The sequence below is a fragment of the Strigops habroptila genome, chromosome W, assembly GCF_004027225.2.
Source record: "Strigops habroptila isolate Jane chromosome W, bStrHab1.2.pri, whole genome shotgun sequence".
Taxonomy (NCBI): domain Eukaryota; kingdom Metazoa; phylum Chordata; class Aves; order Psittaciformes; family Psittacidae; genus Strigops; species Strigops habroptila.
In genome coordinates, this window is record NC_044301.2 from 9,162,098 (window position 1) to 9,182,849 (window position 20,752).

General features: G+C 46.3%; 1 protein-coding gene across 1 annotated transcript in view; it reads right to left on the reverse strand.

The window, feature by feature from the left end:
• The window catches only part of LOC115619103 (Wilms tumor protein 1-interacting protein homolog), a 119,284-nt gene that overhangs the window by 89,656 nt on the left and 8,876 nt on the right, over window positions 1-20,752 (reverse strand). The window lies entirely within an intron of this gene.

Consider the following 20,752-nt stretch of genomic DNA (forward strand, 5'->3'; position numbering starts at 1 on the left):
AGCTGCGGGTTTGTTGTTTTGTTTTGTTTTCTTCCAGAACAGCAGCATTACAGGAGGAAATTATGTGTGCAGAACTGAGCCTGCACCAGCAGCATACCCAGACCCCAGATGCTGATCTTTCTTCAAAACAGCAATGTCTACTGTTTAGGGAGATGTTTTTACAGATGATTGCCACATGGGTGGTGTAGTTCTTGTCCTTTGAGAAGGGAAGACTCCCATCCATCTCGCTGCAGTTTGGTTGCAGTCCAAATCCAATTTAACACATATATAAGCAAAATAAAGCTTATGACCTAACGTTCCCCCTAACTGCCCCTATAATTTTTTTCTGTGCTCAAAATGGTTTTATAGCCACTTTCAGCTCAGCCCTAGTGCTGGCAGTTCTGGACCAACAAACAATGCCTTGAAATGGCAAAAGCCTAGAAAATGGGGTGGGGGTGGGTGGGTGGCGGTGTGTGTGTAAACTCATGGGCATAAGCTTCATAAAGTTGAAATAACATTTCTCAAATTTAAGCAAATATTGCCACATATTTGCTAAAACTCTCAGCAGCCCCCTCTCCTGTTCTGAATCAAAGTTGTCTCTTGTGTTTTACACATTGGTTAGGAACATTAATTTAAAAGCTCCCCAAATGCACATGCTGGTGAGTGGGCACATCATCCTCACCCAACCACACAGGCTGGGAGAGTGGGAGGAAGAGATATTTGGACATGAAAGAGAAAAATTCTTCTATCACTTATTACCCTGTGTTGTGGTTTAAGCCTGGGCTTAAACCACAACACCCTAACATCTGTGGCTTCAGGTCCAGCTAATGTTTGTGCACATGTTGCGTGCTCTCAACAGCACCCCAGAGCCCACCCTTGCCCCACTAGCACTGCTGCCACTGACCTCCAGAGTTCCCATGGGTGGGATTCAGCTCCATACTGAAAGCCCCCAGGCACAACATACAGCACTGCTGGGGGACAGGGCAGCCAGGTCCACCAGTCCCCAACTTTGCCATGATCCAGGCACAGTGGCCTTCAGCAGCCCCTCAGCTTGTCGTCCCACCTGCAGAGCAGGGTTAGAAATTCCCCACATGGGCACACTGTGCTGACCAACCTATTCAGAAATGAAAAAGCTCTAAGCCAATACTCATTATCCATGGAGTGCTTCCCCCAGACCTTGCAATAATCTAAAGACCATGTTTCCCAATTCTGCCAGTCTTTAACCAAGCACAACACCCAGCAATTTCAAAGGAAGTTCTGCCCACAAGGGAGTCCAAGATTTAGCCTTAAGCTCAGGAGGCTAGGGTGTTTTGTGGCAATTTTTTTCTTTCATAAGCCTCAGAAATAAATTAGATAGATGCAAGTGACCCAGCCAGAGCCAGGCCACTGCTGCAGCCAGATGGGTCCAAGCTGCCCCTGCTCCTGCATGTCATCACTCCCACCACCCCATGGGGAAGCTAGGCAAAGCCCTGCAAGGTGGGAAACAGAGGCAGCAGCAGCAGGGAAAGGCAGAGCTTCACACACTTGGCACACCAGGAAGCTGATTTGCAAGTCTGCACTTGGAGCATCTTCAAAGTATTTTCTTTGTGAATAAATGCAAATCAGCCTCCAGGGATGACCTCTTTCTGGGCTGGTTCTTCAACCAGCCTGAATTCCTCCCAGGTGTAGAGTAGGGGCTGAGAAAGACTTTTCCCAAAAGAGTAACACCAGTTTGCTCTTACACAGCATTCAAGGCTGTTTCAGCCTAACGCAAGCTACCCCTTTCTTTTTTCCCCTTTTCTTAGTATGTCAAAAAGGTTTTTTGGTTTTGTTTTTTTAAAAGAGCGTGGTCTAGCACTCCAGAGTCATTCCACCCCACACAAGGGCTCTCTGAAGCTCTAGGGCAATGTGGGATTTGGTGAGTGAATTGCCACATCTCCACTCTGCCAGAAACTACAGCAAGGGGCAAACCTTGCCTTGTGCCTGTCCTGTGCTGCATTCAAAGCTCCAAGCCCAAACCTGCAGTGGATTTGGTTTTTCTGCTCTCTCTGAATTGGGCAGTGACCTACCTGCTTTGCAGGTGCTGCATGTGTCGCTGTCAGGAAGCCCTGAACCACTCTAAGACCAGGCAACACCTCCCAGCACAGCCACTCTCACCAACCTCATGCAGGAATGTCTCCCTCAAAACTAACATAGAGAAATAAGACTGGGAGGTTCTCCTTCCAGGCCAAGCAAAACAGAAAGCTTTCTTCTAATTAACTGTAACACAGCATCTGGGACAACATCTGACAGATGCTAAAATGTTAGGAAAAAACATTAAGTATCAATAAGCAGGACCTATTATTTTGCTGAAGAAAGGGGCAAACAGTACCTGGAGCCCCCAGCACTTCATTCACAGCACAGTGTCAGGGTTTTCTCTATAACCACCTGCAAATTAGAGGCAATGGGTGTCACATGCATCACCCATGTTGGTACCAGTTCCTCAACTCTATACATCCTCTCCGGATTTAGGTCATGATATTTTTAAATTACTTCTGTTCTGAACAGAAGACAACAAGGAGAGGAAGAGCAGAGGATGCAGAACTCCACTTCTGGACACTACCTCTACTGCACCCTGGTAAAATCACACACACAGAAAAGTCAAGTTCAGTTTCTAGATCTAGTCTCTTCACACTGACACTTCAATGCCCCAAGATGGTGAGATCCCAGCTCCCGCTTTCCTAGGGTTCATACACATCTTCCACAAACCCATCTCCTGCAAGGAAGCAGAGCAACTTGGGAACAGTGGCGATAGCTGACTTTGTACAAGCTGAAAGAGGTCAACAGGACTTAACATCATTATAGTCCTCTTTCACACCATTAACTCCACCTGCTCTTTGTTATTTACATCATAATCTGCTGGAATTTGGTGTCTATCTGTCAAGGTACTAAGCTCCTAGGGTCACTTCCTGTAGCCACAGTTCAAAGCACCTATATACCCGATAGCTCCACAGTGGATATATCCTGGGAGGTGCAGAGGCAGCTTGGCAGGCCAGGCAGAGCAGCACAACAAGGGTAAAACACAAACATGAATTTACTTATTCCTTGGTCTCTGTGGTGTAATAAAAACAACTAGAGATTACTACAAGCTGTCAAAACCAAGTCATGGTTTTGACGTGACCTAACCAGGATTGTCATGAATAAGAGGTCTGGATTTATCAGATAAAGTGTTCCATTTTCTAAATAACAATGTAATTAGTTAATACCCTGCATGGATTTTATTTTGAGATGTCTTGAGGGTTTATTATCATCATCATTGTCCGTCCATCCCCCCCCCCCCCCCCCCCGAGTTAAGCCACTAAGGTCTACACCTGAGTAGCAGGGGTTTTCCACTGGAGCAAGTGCATCACTTGCTGTGAACCACTGTTGCTTTCCAGGGCTGTACTGCAGAGGCTCAGCCCTGCTCTAGCCAGGAACAGGTACAAGCCAACACGCTTTTCTTAGAAGACCTACACTTCAGAAAATTACATGCTTATTTCTCAAACCAGCTCTAAATCTGGACTCTAACACATTGTTGCACAGCTGTTTTTTATTGAGTGTTTAGATCTGGAAAACATGGCTTTGATTAAAAATGGGCAACCCACCAACTGCAGAGAATTCTCACATAACTGCTTGGCAGAGAGCGAGCTGCAACAGTTATTAGTCATTCATCAAAGCTTGTGCCTTGTCCCTTGAGGAATTACCCATTTCCCCCCATCTACATCCGAGATGCTCAAGGTTAACAGCATGGCAACTACCACAACACAGAGAGAAACATCAAGAGCACCAACATTTTACCAATTACAGCTCTTTCCACTGTCTAGTATAAACAGTTTTGTCTCAGCTGATGCTGGACTCCAAAATCTTTTGCTTCTACCTTTTCAAACAAACAAAAAACCAAAACAAACCCCAACCAAAAAAACAACCAAAACACACAACCACCAAAAAATCAACATTCTCTTTGAACTAGCTTACTTATGGAGAGGTAGAAAGAAGAGTGCCAAGTGAAACAGTCCACAGAGACCGTGGGTCTGATCCTGCTGTGTTTCATGTTGATGACAAGAACAGGCAGGGCAGTGGACAGCAGCATATGGCCTGGTCAGCACACTTTTTTGAGCTGAGGAAACCATGGGTAGTGGCAAGATCTATTCATTATCCCCTTGCTCAGAACCATTTCCCTAGTGATTACTTCCCAGTCATTCAACATCTGGCCCAAACCAATGGACTTAGTAGGAATTTCATACCAGGAACAAAGACAGAAAAACAAGATCCTGCTCTAACACTACTGAAGGCAATGTCATATCCACGAGGCCAGGAAACTGAATCAAGCCACAGCAGCAGAGACCTCAGCCATCTCAATTCAGTCAGGTCAGCACTTGATGTATTACAGTAACAACCAACCATACTTCTCTCCCCACCTTGTTAGAAATCCCTTCCTAACAAAGGTTTACAATCAGCTACATCTTGCACACATGCTGCAGTTTTGCACGTGCAAAGGCCACGCACAAAAGCAAACCTCAAATTACTCACATTTAAATTTGTGGCACCCACAAACAGTTGCCTTGGCCCCGTGTTGTAAGTCCAACACCATGCCCACTGACCCAACCAGGGACCCGCGTTCAGGACTGGCCTTACCCAATGCTCCCTGAAACCCCTCGGGCTGGTACTGCCAGCACACAGGGAATACTGGAGACTGAGAAAGCACAGAACCACTCAACTTCCTGCCCAGGAGCTTTACTCATGGGATCCCAGTTCCCTGTACCACATAACACTTGGGGACAAGCTTGTAGCACAAGAGAAAGGTTTATGCAATGACCACCCGTTCTGCTGACAGGCAGGGTATGCCACAAAATGACCACATGCTAGTTGTATAATATGTACAGTTTATTAAGCAAGCACACTAAAGCAAACAAGCACACTAACGAGAATCAGGTAAATCTCTATCTCTATATATATAGTAAATAAGTACAATAAAGCAAATCAGAGATATAGGTATATAAGTACTGAAGAAAGTTAGCAATGCATCAAGTCATTACTGCAGAGAGAACAGAGATTAAGAAGAAATACATTACCGGTTACCACTGAATCATCATCCAGGCCCACACTTCCAGCTGGGAAGCCCCATTGTAGCCGATGCCAGGAGTCTCAGGTAATAGGGAAAATTCCTACACAGTGCATCCACCCATAGGTGAGGCTTCTCTCATGGCCATAAGAGGGTCCTTTTATACCCTTAGAAAAACAACTGGCTTTATGCCAGATCTCTAATTGCTAACTCATGGGGCCGTGCAGTTTCTCATGATCTCACTGTTGTCCACGCCAAGAGCATTGGCCAGGTGCCCCAGTGTGGCCAAGTGTGAAGGTCATAGAACAGCTGCACACCTATGTTTTCCTGCCTCTTTCTGACAAAGAGTCACGATGAATATAACCATATATATTCTACCAAATACAGTGTGACAAAAACATACTTTGTTACGTGTCTCAGTCATGAGAGGGAATCAACTCTCAGCTAGGTTCCCATCCATTACACTGCCAGAATAAAAGGGTATTTCCCATGCCTGGGAGAGGCCCCAGGGTCTCCACAGACCACAGGAAACATGATCCAAGTGAGCTGCAGCATCTAAACATGCACAACTGTCAACCTGCATTTAGGAACGGCTTTTCTTTTCTCTTTATTTTAGCTTTGAAGTTTTCCAATTTTTTCAAGTGGCCACATTAAAAGGGAGAAAACATCTTGTTTTAATTTTCCAGAAGTTCTGTGGTGTTGCAAGTGAAAGAGTTCACCAATTAAATAAATGTTTGGATGGCCAGGAAAGCATCCGAGAGTCCCCAGCAGTTCTTCCACACAGTAGCTATCTACTCTTCACAAAAACTATAAACATGTTCTGAACAGAAACATGCCTTATTCAGCCAGACATGACCTTTTATAACCTATAAAATGCCTCCTTGTGGTCCATTTCATACACTCCCTGGCTATTTCATGACAATATGTGGTATTAATATTCTTTATGTGTACATGCTGCCTTCCCTGACACTCACAAATACACACATTAACCCTCACAGCAAGCTTGATGCATTTTCATTGCTGCTGCCTGCAATTAAAGACTTCAGAATTAACCATCTCCCCCAGATCTAGCCTTCAGTATTGGTGGTGTTATTCCAACCCACTCAAATCCCTCCTTCAAAGTCATTTGATTTCTCACCCCTGGCACTGGAAGGAACTCTATTCTGTTAGGTACCTCAGCTCCCAAAAACCTCATCACTGGGGAAACTCAAGTACACATGCAGCACCCATCAGCAGACCCCATGCCAGCCCAACCCCAATGGGCAGCACCTACCAAATTAACCCAATACACCCCTTCCTCCAACCATGCAGTAGCTGCCACTGTTGCCCCTAATCTCAGCTGCAGGGAGGGTCAGGGCTTGCATCTACATTGGGCGAGATGACGGCCAAGCTGCACTTGTCAGCACACGTGCACCACAGCCCCAGCAACACAGGAACAGAGGTTTGAACCCAACTGCCTACAGGTTTTCGTGCAAACCTGCCAAGAGGAACTCTTACAGCATCTCAAATTTGGAAATAGGTGTCACTTACAATAAATTCTGACCCCCAGCTGAGTCCCCCTGTGTAAGCCCTTACATGTTTTATACTAGCAGTAGCTCTCAGCTGAGCATTAAATGAGTGTTTGTGCTCTGGGGTTCTGAGGTTTTTTCCTTAATGAGTCATAGGCCTTTTCTTAAAAGTTTGCTGGAATGCATAAACGTGACATTAGAGATTTTGTAAAACTGCTCCAAAAAAACCAAGGAATGAAGTTTCAGATTATGTGAAATACTCCAGCTGGAAGAGACACACAACTTGCTTGGCCGTTTTCTTGTGCTCCTCTGTCTCACAGCACAGTAACAAACAAGGCTATGCTAATAGGGAGTTAACACAGTGAGGCTAACAGATAACATACCACACAACAGAAATATCTGCTCCAACGTAGAAAAAAGGAACAAAATCTACTTCCAGAGACAGCATCCATACAGGCATGGGGGGGGGGGGGGGGGGGGGAATCACAAACATCCAGCCAAACACTGGCATTTATTGGTCAATCATTAGCACATCTGCTAATTTTGTTAAGATATGAAGGCTGGTCCTGCTCCCAAATAAGCCAACAAATCCTGCTGCCAGCCTCAGGAGCTGTCATGCCCCTGGAGCATCTCCAAGCAATGTCACATCACAGCCCCAGGCACCTCCATCCTGTCAGGACTTGATCCTTACATGCAGTTAGATGTAGCCCTCCAAAACGAGCCTTTTTAAGCTCATAATAAAGTTTACAGATACCACGCACATCCCTGCATTCCTTCCTTTTTGCTGCTTCAGTTTTGCTTTATATCATACATTCCCAGCTCTGTCAGAGAGAAGGCACTTTGTCCAGGATGGACATAAAAATCAACACCACATTATACTTTGACACCTAGTTTCTCCAGACACAGAAAAAGAAATTATTTTGGCTACAACTAATGCTGACTGCAGAACCGCTCCACTCAGGCAGGCTGCAAGACAAAGCACGGATTTAAGACACCATAGGGGCAGCTGCACCTCCTCTTCCACCAGAGGCAGGGGACCTAAATAGCAGGGTCCCACAGGATCCCAACACCTTCACCCCAACAACAACAGTGATTTCATAGAATCATGGAATAGTTTGGGTCGCAAGGGACCTTAAAGCTCATCTAGTTCCAGCCCCCTGCCATGGGCAGGGACACCTTCCACGAGACCAGGTTGCTCAAGGCCCCATCCAACCCAGCCTTGAACACTGCCAGGGATGGGCCAGTCACAGCTTCTCTAGGCAACCTGTGCCACTGCCTCGCCACTCTCATAGGGAAGAACTTCTGCCTAATATCCCTTCCCTTCTATGATGGAGCCACGGAACTGATGGACAGGGGCAGAGCAGTTGACGTCATCTACCTGGACTTGTGCAAAGCGTTCGACACTGTCCCGCGTGACATCCTTGTCTCTAAATTGGAGAGACATCAATTTGATAGATGGACCACTCGGTGGATAAAGAACTGGCTCGATGGCTGCACACAAAGAGTTGGGGTAAATGGCTCAATGTCCAGTTGGAAACCTGTAACGAGTGGTGTCCCCCAGGGATCGGTGTTGGGACCGGTCCTGTTCAACATCTTTGTCGGCGACATGGACAGTGGGATTGAGTGCGCCCTCAGCAAGTTTGCCGACGACACCAAGCTGCGTGGTTCGGTTGATACACTGGAGGGAAGGGATGCCATCCAGAGGGACCTTGACATGCTTGTGAGGTGGGCTGATGCCAACCTTATGAAGTTTAACCAAGCCAAGTGTAAGGAGCTGTTGGAGTGAGTCCAGAGGAGGGCCACAAGGATGATAAGAGGGCTGGAGCACCTCCCGTATGAAGACAGGCTGAGAAAGTTGGGGCTGTTCAGCCTGGAGAAGAGAAGGCTGTGTGGAGACCTCATAGCAGCCTTCCAGTATCTGAAGGGGGTCTATAAGGATGCTGGGGAGGGACTCTTCCTTAGGGACTGTAGTGGTAGGACAAGGGGTAATGGGTTCAAACTTAAACAGGGGAAGTTTAGATTAGATATAAGGAAGAAGTTCTTTACAGTGAGGGTGGTGAAGCACTGGAATGGGTTGCCCAAGGAAGTTGTGAATGCTCCATCCCTGGCAGTGTTCAAGGCCAGGCTGGACAGAGCCTTGGACCATGTGGTTTAGGGCAAGGTGTCCCTGCCCATAGCAGGGGGGTTGGAACTAGATGATCTTAAGGTCCTTTCCAACCCTTACTATTCTATGATTCTATGATTCTATATCTAATCTAAATTTACCCTTTTTCTGCAAGTGTTTTGGTTTTAGTAAAACTGTTTGGCTTATCACTGCTGGGTGGTGGTTGGGTGGGGTTTTTTTTTCTTTCCATTGCTGAACAACCCTTTGCAACATCTGAAAATTACTGTGCCAGATTTTTTTCTCCATGTTTTAATAATCATTTTAGTATTTAGCAAATTCTCTTGTTTTGAGAAGGCTTTCTAAGCATCCAATATCCACATGGCTGTAACAGATACTTACATCGTAATTTATTAGCCATGGATATTAAGGATTTCAGCCTAGACCAGTATCTTTGCTGCTGCCACCAAGCCATCAGCAGGAGCACACGAAGTTACGTTTAACATGTGTAAATGATACAAAAGTGTTAGAACTTCAGGGGAATTTTCCACTAAGTAGCATCAACTTCAATCACATTTTAACTACAGCTACTTTGACAGGTACCTGTTCCTTCACAACAGCATCACAGTTCTAATCCGCAAACTACAGCGGCCACAGAATCCATTAAATTATTTACTCCAAATTCACACTCCATGTATGAATTTCCAGTGCATGATTTAACATCAAACTGGGACATTCGCACCCATAAATCTTTATGGAAGATGAGGCACAGAGGCCAGGTAAACAGCTGACAACACAAGTTAAACTACTGGAGAACAATTTTTGTACTTTTAATCTCGCTTAGGATGTCTCCCTGACCACCCTAAGGCAGCATACCTGATTGGGTTTTTTGGGCACAGGGAAGGGTGTGTTTAAAAGCCTGATGTTACTTCTGGGAATTTGAGAGCTTTTACTTGGGGAATGCAATACAGACCTGGCTTGGAGCTTGTGACAGAACCCTAAAAAAACCTCAAGCAGATCTAATGAATCGCTGTTTCATGCAGCGGTCCCTTGGGTCTGCTATCACCAGGGGCACAGCACACTCCAAACCAAACTGCAACACAGGCTCCACTCAGCCCTTGCAAGCCAGTATCCTTTCCACAAAGATATGGACTCTTTGAAACAGGTGAAACTTCCTTCTCCATACAGAGTCTGCATGTAAACAATTCCCTTTACTTCTGACCTGCAGAGCTGGATGGCTCATCCCTCCCCTCAGCACATTGCTCCACTGCCCTGTGGCTCAAAAGCCACCAGGTATAATGTTCACAGGAGTACACACACAAGCACATTTCCCAAAGCATAATGTGGCAGGAAAGGGTAACAATTAAATCAGGAATTACTATACCACGGCAGTGCATATGCCTATTCCAACTCTTGAATTATACATCCAAACTTCTGTAGCAGAAACCTTACCTGTGGTAGCCATAATAAAATACTTGGTTCTTTGGAAGTCACTGTCCCCCTCTGCACACAGTGCTTTTATAACAATGCAGGGAGAACCCAAGAGTAAAAGCACAAACACCAAGAGCAAGCAAAACACATCTGCCACCAAATAATACCCCTATTCGCAGTCACATTTCTGCAACTGAAAGTAAGAAAGCAGATGTCCCCACTCATAACACATGCTTCTGTGCAAGTTATAGTTGCCCAAACCTCTATTTAATGTTAACCATACATGTTACATGCATCTAGTACTTAATAGAAACACACACCTCTCACCCTTCCTGTTATTACTATGATGTGGTTTATCACTTCCCAACTTGAGAGACTCACAAGCATGTGCATGGCTGCAGGGACTGCAAGAAACCATCTAGGATCACCCCCACATTCATAATTGGACATTTCATACCACAGACAAAAAAAAAAAAAAAAAAGAGACTTATTTTTTCCAGCTCTGCTGACATGTTATCACACTTATTTTTTTGCATCCTCCTTGTCATCTTGATTTCTTCCTATATTCTCTCCCTTGACCTTCCTACTCCTTCTTCCCATTGGATGACCCTCTAGGTACAGACTTTCCCTATTGCTATTTACCATTATTTTCTTGACTCATTCAGACCCTCACACACCCTCTTCTCTTCCCCTCTCCTCTCCTGCACTCAGGCACACCCAGCAGCAGCATTCACTCTCCCCTTCATGCACATGCAGCCTGCACTGCCTGTTGTCCCAGTGCAGGATCAGTGACAGGACGGCAGGCTCCTGGTAGCTCCTGGTAGCTGCAAACCACAGGATGCTGCTGATTCACATGTACCCCAGCATCTCCCACTGCTGCTCTTCTTGCACCTTCCCCAGTGAACACACACACCTCCCTTGTCTGACCCCATTTTTGAGGGTTCTCTTGCATTTCAGCTAAAAAAGCCCCACCGCTCTCAAGTCAGTTTCAGCAACGTATTTTTCAACTGTAATTGGGACAGTAGCAAAACCAAACTCTGAAGTACATGACACTTCAGGAGACCACACCATGTAAGTTTATTTCTATGTAGATGTTTGCCTATTAAAGGTTCAAACCTGTTGGAAAATAAATAATTTTTCACGGGACAGCCTCAACTGCAAAAGCTGAAGGATCTCAGCTGCTTATCAAAGCTGAATGGATTTCTAGTCCCAGATAAACACAAAGAAATTACCAGACAATAAATCTGCTTATTTCCAAAACCAGTATGATGTATCAACTGTTAGCTCTATTTTCATAGAAATGGAAAAGATCCAATATTACACAAAGAAAGCTTAAAACAACACTTTAGCAAATATATCAAGTGTTCTGGTCACCAACTGCAAGCTGACCTAGATTCCATTCAGATTTTCAAATTTCATCTTTAAACAATGCAGCTCCTAGGGACTTAGCACTGTTATCGGTCTTAATTTTGATCTCACTTGCATATACATCCTTCTATCACATCAACCTGTACACACAAAAAAACCCATGAACACACAACTCCGAACTCACAAGCATAGTGCAGTGCCCAAAAGCCAATCCAGATTTGCATGGATATATAGAGGCAGAAAGGGCATGAATGGGTCTAGGGATCTATTTCTTGCCTTCAGCTACCTGCCAGGCCAGAGGCTTTTCATGAGGACATTTCGTAGTGGTGCTCAAAAAAAGAAAACAAAAAAACAAAAAAACAAAAAAAAAAAACCACCAAACCCACACAACAACAGCAAACAGTGCAGGCACTACTGGATGGCTTCTGGAAACATCCAAGAGGTCTCAAAAGTCAAGTCTACTTGCTAGGGTAAGAGTAAACTTCTGCTAGACAAACAACTAGAGTTATCAACAGAATCCAGACTTGGAATCTCATTCCAAGACATACTTGACCCCAACTTCACTTGGTAAACCACTGGCATGGCACTGAGAAAGGGGCTGTTTCCCTCAGGGTGGAGAAGGGTCAAAGGCGGAAGGCAAGAAAGGTGACGGCTCTCTGCAAAAGGACCTCATTTCTCACGAAGTACCACATGTGGTTTGAACTTGCTGTATCCTGTATATAGATTCATAGAATGGTTAGGATTGGAAAGGACCTTAAGATCATCTAGTTCCAACCCCCCTGCCATGGGCAGGGGCGCCTCACACTAGACCATGTCATCCAAGGCTCCGTCCAACTTGGCCTTGAACAATGCAAGGGATGGAGCATTTACCACTTCTTTGGGCAACCTGTTCTGGTGCCTCACCACCCTCACAGCAAAGAACTTCTTCCTTAGATGTAACCTGAACTTCCCCTGTTTTAGTTTAAACCCATTACCCCCTTGTCCTATTGCTACAGTCCCTGATGAAGAGTCCCACCCCAGCATCCTTGTAAGGCCCCCCTCAGATACTGGAAGGCTGCTATGAGGTCTCCACGCAGCCTTCTCTTCTCCAGGATGAACAGCCCCAACTTTCTCAGCCTGTCTTCATACGGGAGGTGCTCCAGCCCTCTTATCGTCCTCGTGGCCCTCCTCTGGACTTGCTCCAACAGCTCCATGTCCTTTTTATGTTGAGGACACCAGAACTGTACACAATACTCCAAGTGAGGTCTCACAAGAGCAGAGTAGAGGGGCAGGATCACCTCCTTCGACCTGCTGGTCATGCTTCTTTGGATGCAGCCCAGGATACGGTTGGCTTTCTGGGCTGCAAGCACACACTGCCAGCTCATGTTAAGCTTCTCATCAACCAACACCCCCAAGTCCTTCTCTGCAGGGCTGCTCTGAATCTCTTCTCCGCCCAACCTGTAGCTGTGCCTGGGATTGCCCCGACCCAGGAGCAGGACCTTGCACTTGGCTTGGTTAAACTTCATGAGGTTGGCATTGGCCCACCTCTCAAGCGTGTCAAGGTCCCTCTGGATGGCATCCCTTCCCTCCAGCGTATCAACCGAACCACACAGCTTGGTGTTGTCGGCAAACTTGCTGAGGGCGCACTCAATCCCACTGTCCATGTCACCAACAAAGATGTTGAATACGATCACTCCCAACACCAACCCTTGAGGAACACCACTCATTACTGGTCTCCAATTGGACACTGAGCTGTTGACCACAACTCTCTGGATGTGGCCATCCAGCTAATTCTTTATCCACCGAGTGGTCCATCTATCAAATTGATGTCTCTCCAATTTAGAGACAAGGATGTTGTGCGGGACAGTGTCAAACGCTTTGCACAAGTCCAGGTAGATGACATCAACTGCTTTGCCCCTATCCATCCAGTTCTGTAGCCCCATCATAGAAGGCCACTAAATTGGTCAGGCAGGATTCCCCCTTAGTGAAGCCATGTTGGCTGTCACCAACCACCTCATCATTTTTCATGTGCCTTAGCATGCTTTCCAGGAGAATCTGCTCCAAGATTTTGCCAGGCACAGAGGTGAGACTGGCTGGTCTGTAGTTCCCTGGGTCTTCCACCTTCCCCTTCTTGAAAATGGGGGTTATATTACCCTTCTTCCAGTCATTGGGAACTTCACCTGACTGCCAGGATTTTTCAAATATGATGGACAGTGGTTTAGCAACTTCATTCGCCAGCTCCTTCAGGACCCGAGGATGGATTTCACCAGGTCCCATGGACTTGTGCACATTCAGGTTCTTAAGATGATCTCGAACCTGATCCTCTCCTACAGTGGGCCTAAGGTCTTCATTCTCACAGTCCCTGCATCTGCCTTCCAAGACTTCGTCAGTGTGGTCAGAGCACTTGCTGGTGAAGACTGAAGCAAAGTCGTCATGAAGAACCTCAGTCTTCTCCAAATCCAGGGTAGCTAGTTCTCCCGTTTACTTCTAGACAGGGCCCACATTATCCCTCGTCTGTCTTTTGTTTGCTACATACCTATAGAAGCCCTTCCTGTTATCTTTCACATCTCTTGCCGGATTTAATTCTACCTGGGCCTTAGCTTTCCTGACCTGACCCCTAGCTTCCCAGACAATATCCCTGTATTCTTCCCAGGCCGCCTGTCCCTGCTTCCACTTTTTATAAGCTTCTTCCCCCCCCAAGTTTTCTCAGCAGTTCCTTATCTATCCATGGAGGCCTCCTGGCCTTCCTACCCCATTTCCTTCTAGTCAGGACACAGCACTCCTGAGCTTGGAGCAGGCAATCCTAGAATATCAACCAGCATATCAGATGTGACAGCTAAGAGGGTGAAGTGACACAGCAAGGTAGGGCTGAAGACACTTGATGTGCAGAGGTGGGGAAAAACACTTTCACAAAGGGCACTGCATAGAGGTGTTGAAGGATGCCAGCAAGACTGCAAACTTGCTTGTCTCTCTAGACTTTGCACAGGCAGGAAACAAACCACGCTCCCTCTGCCTCCCTATTCTCACACTGCTTTTTCCTTCTCGTCTTTACTTCAAGACAATCCAGTAACTTCTTGCACTGGATCCCCCCACCCCGACCACGATAAACAGACAGCCCTTGTTGGGCGATGGTTACAGCACAGCAGGGGCTGCCAGGAGCACGCGATTGCTGCCTGCGCCCCTTCATCAGCTCTCCTTCAATTTCTGACAACACGCCAGCACAGCCACAGGACATACAGAGATCTTGTTCAAAAACAGCCGCCAAATCAGCCTGACTGTTCAACAGGATGACATTTCCCTGCCCAGCAGATGACAAGCTGTAGGTTTAAAGTCAGTCCCACAAGGACTGCTTGATGTGGATAGTCATGCAAAAACCTTTTTTTTTTTTTCCTTAAACTGCCTTTTTCAACATGTAAACAGACTGAAGAATTCTGCAGTGTAAATAGGGTTTAGTGTGACATGTCCCTGTCCATGGCAGGGGGATTGGAACTAGATGATCTTAAGGTCCTTTCCCACCCTAACTATTCTGTGATTCAAGACAGCACCTGAGCTGACGACTAACACCCACAAATGTCCTGCTGACACCTCAGGATACACATTCAATTTAAAGCATCCCTGAAACAACTTTGGCAATTCACCTCATCACATACAAATGCTCAGCTGAGAAGAGTTATGAAAGCAAGTGAAAATACTCATTTATTATCTCTCGGCATCTGCCACTACACCAAGCACATTTACTAAGCTGTCAGTACCTAGACAGGGGACAGGCAGGAGGTCTCGGAGGATGAAGGATGAACCAGTTCAGGCAGGGGCTGCACAGGAAGCAGCCACAAGGGAACAAAGTCTCACAGCTTTACCCAATCCAGCTGCAGGCTGCTGCCAAAGGAACAGTCTCAGCCTCCCAGAGACCTTTGCACCCTCTGCCTCGGGTCAGCCACCTTATTAACAGGGATGAATTGGATCAGCTCACCAATCCAGCCCAGAACAACCCTTCCTCTCCCCTTCCTCCTCTGCAGGCTTTGTTTTCTGTAAGACCAGTGAGCCCACGTGGCTGCAATGTGCTAGTGAGATCACTTGGAAGTGGCAGGGTGCTACCTCACAGCTGTGCAACTGAGGGTAGGGCAGATTCAGAGTGCTCCTTTTGCGGCACTGTAATCTTCAGTCAGATTAAACCAACTGCAGAAGGGCATTTTCTTCCTCTCTACAGATGCACTGAAGCCTGCTGGAAGAAAGGGGAGGATGGAGAAGGTGAGGCAAAGCAAAGCACCCAGCACAGCACTGCTCAGAGCTGTTCATACCAGCATGGGCATAGACAGCTGTCAGTCCCTTAGACCTGCTGCCTTGCACACTACTTGGCTCCCCCCAGAGCCTCTTCAATGCTCAGACCCTGTACATGCCCTCCCTCCATCACCTATTTATCTGCCCCAGACTACAGGTTCTTCCTGAAGCAGAACAGTGAGGTGTGGAAGAGCAGCCAGGGATCGCCAGCATGAACATGGTTAGGGAACACTCAAACTAACCCACAAACAGAATGAAGACAAGGTAGAGTTGTTCCTCCTCCAAACAGGACTGGTTAGTCATTTGACATCAGTTTCAAATACACACTGCTCAAATTTTCAATTAATTTTCAACTCCCCTCCCCCTTTTTTTGAGGGTGGGTGAGAGGGGGCAACAGAGGAAATGGGGGAGACGGAACACACTAAAGTTACCAGTGTCCTCATATAAGCATTTACTTGCTGGACAATTGAGCTCATCTAATTAAGGAGTATTAAACTAATCTCCTCTGTTCCCTCTACCTTGTTTAGCCTACAGGCTCAACACTTCTGTTTTCCATGGGCATCAGAGAACACTCCATGACTACCTTCAGAGCATGCCAGACAGCAGCACCAAGGGGGTGAACACATAAGCAAAGACTTCAGTTGTAGCATGTACGAGTCACTACACCAATCAATGCATTTCTCTTTGTTTCCTTTTATTAGCATTATGCAAGACCCTCCCAGATAAGTTGAACTAAATAGCAGACTTCTCCCTATCCTGTTATCGCTTTCCTTGTTTCTGACCCATCAGCCTGCAGTTGTTCCTGTCAACTCTCATGTGCTTGCTCAGCTGAAGCTCAGCATTCACCTGCATGGGTGATCTGAACTAAAAATGTAGGATCAAGCCCACCACAGTTTATCAAAACCTCAACAACTCACACAAATCCACTTTCTCTTTTAAAGCACCCCGGTTTTCTGAGTTTCAGCTGCTTCCAGGGTACAAGTCACAATAGCACTTCTTTGTGCTGCTACAACAAATATCCACAGAGTAGCTGGTATGTACACTCTCTAGGCATAAAGGCACAGGCTTACTGCTGATCCTACACAAGACACATCTGCTGACATTCAGGGCATGCTGCAACATATTGCTACAGAATATACCTGCAAGTACTGACACTTGTAACAGGCAAATTCTTATAAATTAGAAAAAAAAACCACCAACAACAGATTCCCCAGGGCTGCTCCTGGAGTTCCCAATCACACATGCAGCTTTCCCTGACCACCAGAAACCCCTCTCAGAGCCTCAGGACAGTTATAAGCTTGTTTCTTACTCTGAATACATCTTACTTCTCAATCTCTCACTGTGTACCACAAATTTTGAAGGTAGCGTTTCCTGCAGTCAAGTAAGCATGTTAACCGAGCCCTCCCACCCAGCTTCTGCACAGACACAGAAGTGAACTGTTGTTATCCTCAGCTGGTGAGAAGCACCATGCCAGGTTCCAAACCCTGCAAAAGACACAGTGGATGACCATCAGCTTTCTTACCAGCCCCACAAGAGATAGAGGGAGGCAGGAAGCACTGTGTTCAGCTTCCTTTGGGCACAATAGTTTGCAGAAATCATGCCACTGCAGTTCACAGAAAGATTTTTCCCTAGTAGGAATGGGTACTACTATCTTAACTACCTCCAGTTACTAAGCCCAGGTCTGTCTCACTACAAGCATCTCACAGATGCTTGCAAGGAACCCTGCATTCAAGCGGGGGACAACCTGCTCCCAAGGGCTGCCCATGTCCAACAGTCACTCAGTTCATCTGCAGCCCCTAGCGCAGCATTTGCATGCTCCAGGATCATCTTTGAAAGGCATTTCTGCCTTTTCCACCCAGTACAAAGCAAGACAGACAAGAGAGCTTAATCCTAACTACTGTGACTACAAAATATGTTGACTCATTTTAAGAAGTTACTTCTCTTATATAAAGAAGCAACAACAATTCAGAAGACCAATGGGCTGATGTCATGGTTTAAAGCACAGCCAGTAACTCAGAACTATGCAGTCACTCACTCACTCTCACCACCTTCTACCCTGCTGCTGGAGAGATAGGGAGGAGAATCAAAAGAAAGTAAATCCCACAGGTTGACATAAGAACAGTCCAGTAACTAAAGCATAATACAAAACCACTACCACCAATAATAATAATGATAAGGGAAATAACAAGGGGAGAGAATATAAAACTAAAAGAATAAACAAAAAAAAAAAACCCACAAAAAACCAAAAACAAACAACCAAACACAAGTGATGCACAATGCAACTGCCCACCACCTGCCAACCGATACCCAGCCCGACCTGAGCAGCAATCCGGGCCTTCCAGGTAACTCCCCCCAGTTTACATACTGGGCAATGTGCTGTGGTATGGAATACCCCTTTGGCTAGTTTGGGTCAGGTGTCCTGTCTCTGCTTCCTCCCAGTTTCCCATGCCCCTCCTCCCTGGCAGAGCATGAGACTGAGAAATTCTTTGACCGGGGTAAACATTACTTAGCAACAACTAAGAACATTGGTGTGTTACCAGCATTGTTCTCAGATTAAAATCAAACACACAGCACTGCACCAGCTACTAAGAAGAAGAAAAATGACTGCTACTACTGAACCCAGGACAGTATCCACCCCTTATTCCATACCATTCAAGCCTTGCTCAGATACCATATTTTTTTCAAAATACCATTGCTTTTTTTGTCTCATATATATACACACACACACAAAAAAAAAAAAAAAATCATTCCTTAGTCCATGGACCAATCCCCATAAAATTGCTGAACTCATCCAGTCCACGGTGTCAGGCTCCGTCTCTTGTAATAGTCTTTCAGGGCAGGAGGGACAGTGTGCAGTGTTCAAATGTTGCCTGCTGACGAGACCACTGAGCTCATCTGGTGTCATCAAAGTTCATTCTTTGTGGGGGTGATGATGGAAGGGAAGTCAGGGTCAGTCGATGGCAACCTGAGGACAGTTCTGCTGCTGCTGCCGGCTTTTCCCATGACTTTATTCCCTGCTGATGATCCTAACAACACATATCTTCTTTTCAAAGCACAGAGTAGTTCAGAGCGACATCCAGCTGACGGGCTATAAAAGTGTTATAGAGCAGGCAACAGCATACAATTGAGTTCATTGGCTGTTCTCCCCCAAAATCAAATCACCTTGAAGTACACATCAGACTTCCCCATCTTCCCGCATTACCCACCAAGTATATCCAGGACCCTGAACAAAAGCAGTCCCATGAGCAGGTTTGCCTTGACTAGAAGCAGGAATAACCCAGACTGTCTTCCCCAACAAATTCTTTATGTGCACCACAGGAACTTTATCCCCCTCTACAGTACGTAAAAGTTCTGACTGGGCTGGGCCAGCCCTGTTGGCAGATCCCCTAGTGTTGACCAACCAGGTGGCTTTTGGTAAATGTGTATCCCAGTGTTTGAAAGTCCCACCACCCATTGCTCTCAGTGTAGTTTTTAACAGCCCATTGTACCATTCGATTTTCCCAGAGGCTGGTGCATGGTAGAGGATGTGATATACCCACTCAATGCCATGCTCTTTGGCCCAAGTGTCTATAAGCTAGTTCCAGAAATGAGTCCCACTGTATGATTCAATTCTCTCTGGGGTGCTGTGTGGCCACAAGACTTGTTTCTCAAGGCCCAGGATAGTGTTCCGGACAGTGGCGTGGGGCACAGCGTATGTTTCCAGCCATCCAGTGGTTGCTTTCACCATGGTAAGCACATGGCGCTTGCCTTGGCAGGTCGGTGGGAGTGTGATATAGTCAATCTGCCAGGCCTCCCCATATTTGTACTTCAGCCATTGTCCTCCATACCAGAGAAGCTTGAACTGCTTGGCTTGCTTAATTGCAGCACATCTCACATTCGTGAATAACCTGGGCAATAGTGTCCATTGTTAAGTCCACCCCTCGATCACGAGCCCATCTATATGTTGCATCTCTGCCTTGATGGCCTGAGGTGTCATGGGCCCACCGGGCTAAAAATAATTCACCCTTATGTTGCCAATCCAAGTCCATCTGAGCCACTTCCATCTTAGCAACATTATCCACCTGTTGGTTCTTCTGGTGTTCCTCAGTGGCCAGACTCTGGGGTACATGAGCATCTACGTGGCATACTTTGACCACCAGGTTCTGCACCCGGGCAGCGATATCTTGCCACAGTGCAGCAGCCCAGATATAGCAACTGGCAACGCAGAGGTAAACCTGCTTCCATTGCTGCAACCACCCCCACAGGGCATTTGCCACCATCCATGAGTCAGTATAAAGGACTGGCCATTTTTCTCGTTCAGCAATGTCCAAGGCCAGCTGGATGGCTTTCACCTCTGCAAACTGACTCCATTCACCCTCTCCTTCAGCAGTTTCTGCAACTTGTCACAGGGGACTCCACACAGCTGCCTTCCACCTCCGAAGCTTTCCCACAATACTGCAGGACCCATCGGTAAACAAGGCATATTACTTCTCACTCTCTGACAGTTCATTATATGGTGGGGCATCTTCAGCATGCATCACCTCCTCTTCTGGTGACATCCCAAAATCTTTGCCCTCTGGCCAGTCCATGATGACTTCCAGAATTCCTGGATGACTGGGATTTCCTATTCCAGCTTGTCATTTAATTAGTGCTTACTGCACATAGCATCCGTTCCATAATGCATAGAGAAGAGCCTGCCTTTGAACATCAAGCCTAGCACAGGCAACCGGGGTGCCAGGAGTATTACCATTAAAGTCGGTCAGAGAAACTCTCTAAGACTCAATTTGGAGTTTTCAAAAGTTGCGATTCTTTATTGCAGCTCTGGGCGCGCACGCGAATCATTTTGCAAAGGTGAGCGCACCCTTTACTTGCCAGCAGCAGCTATATATTTACCATACTCATACACATTTACAGCTTTTCCAGGAAATGATGTACATATTCATATTTCTGGGAGCTAATTATATTGGCATCCTAATTAAGCATGTGCTTTCTTGCTGAGTGGGGATCTCTATGGTCGCCGAAAGTCTTCCTCACTGTGTTTATTGAATGACCTCAGCGCTTGCACATGCT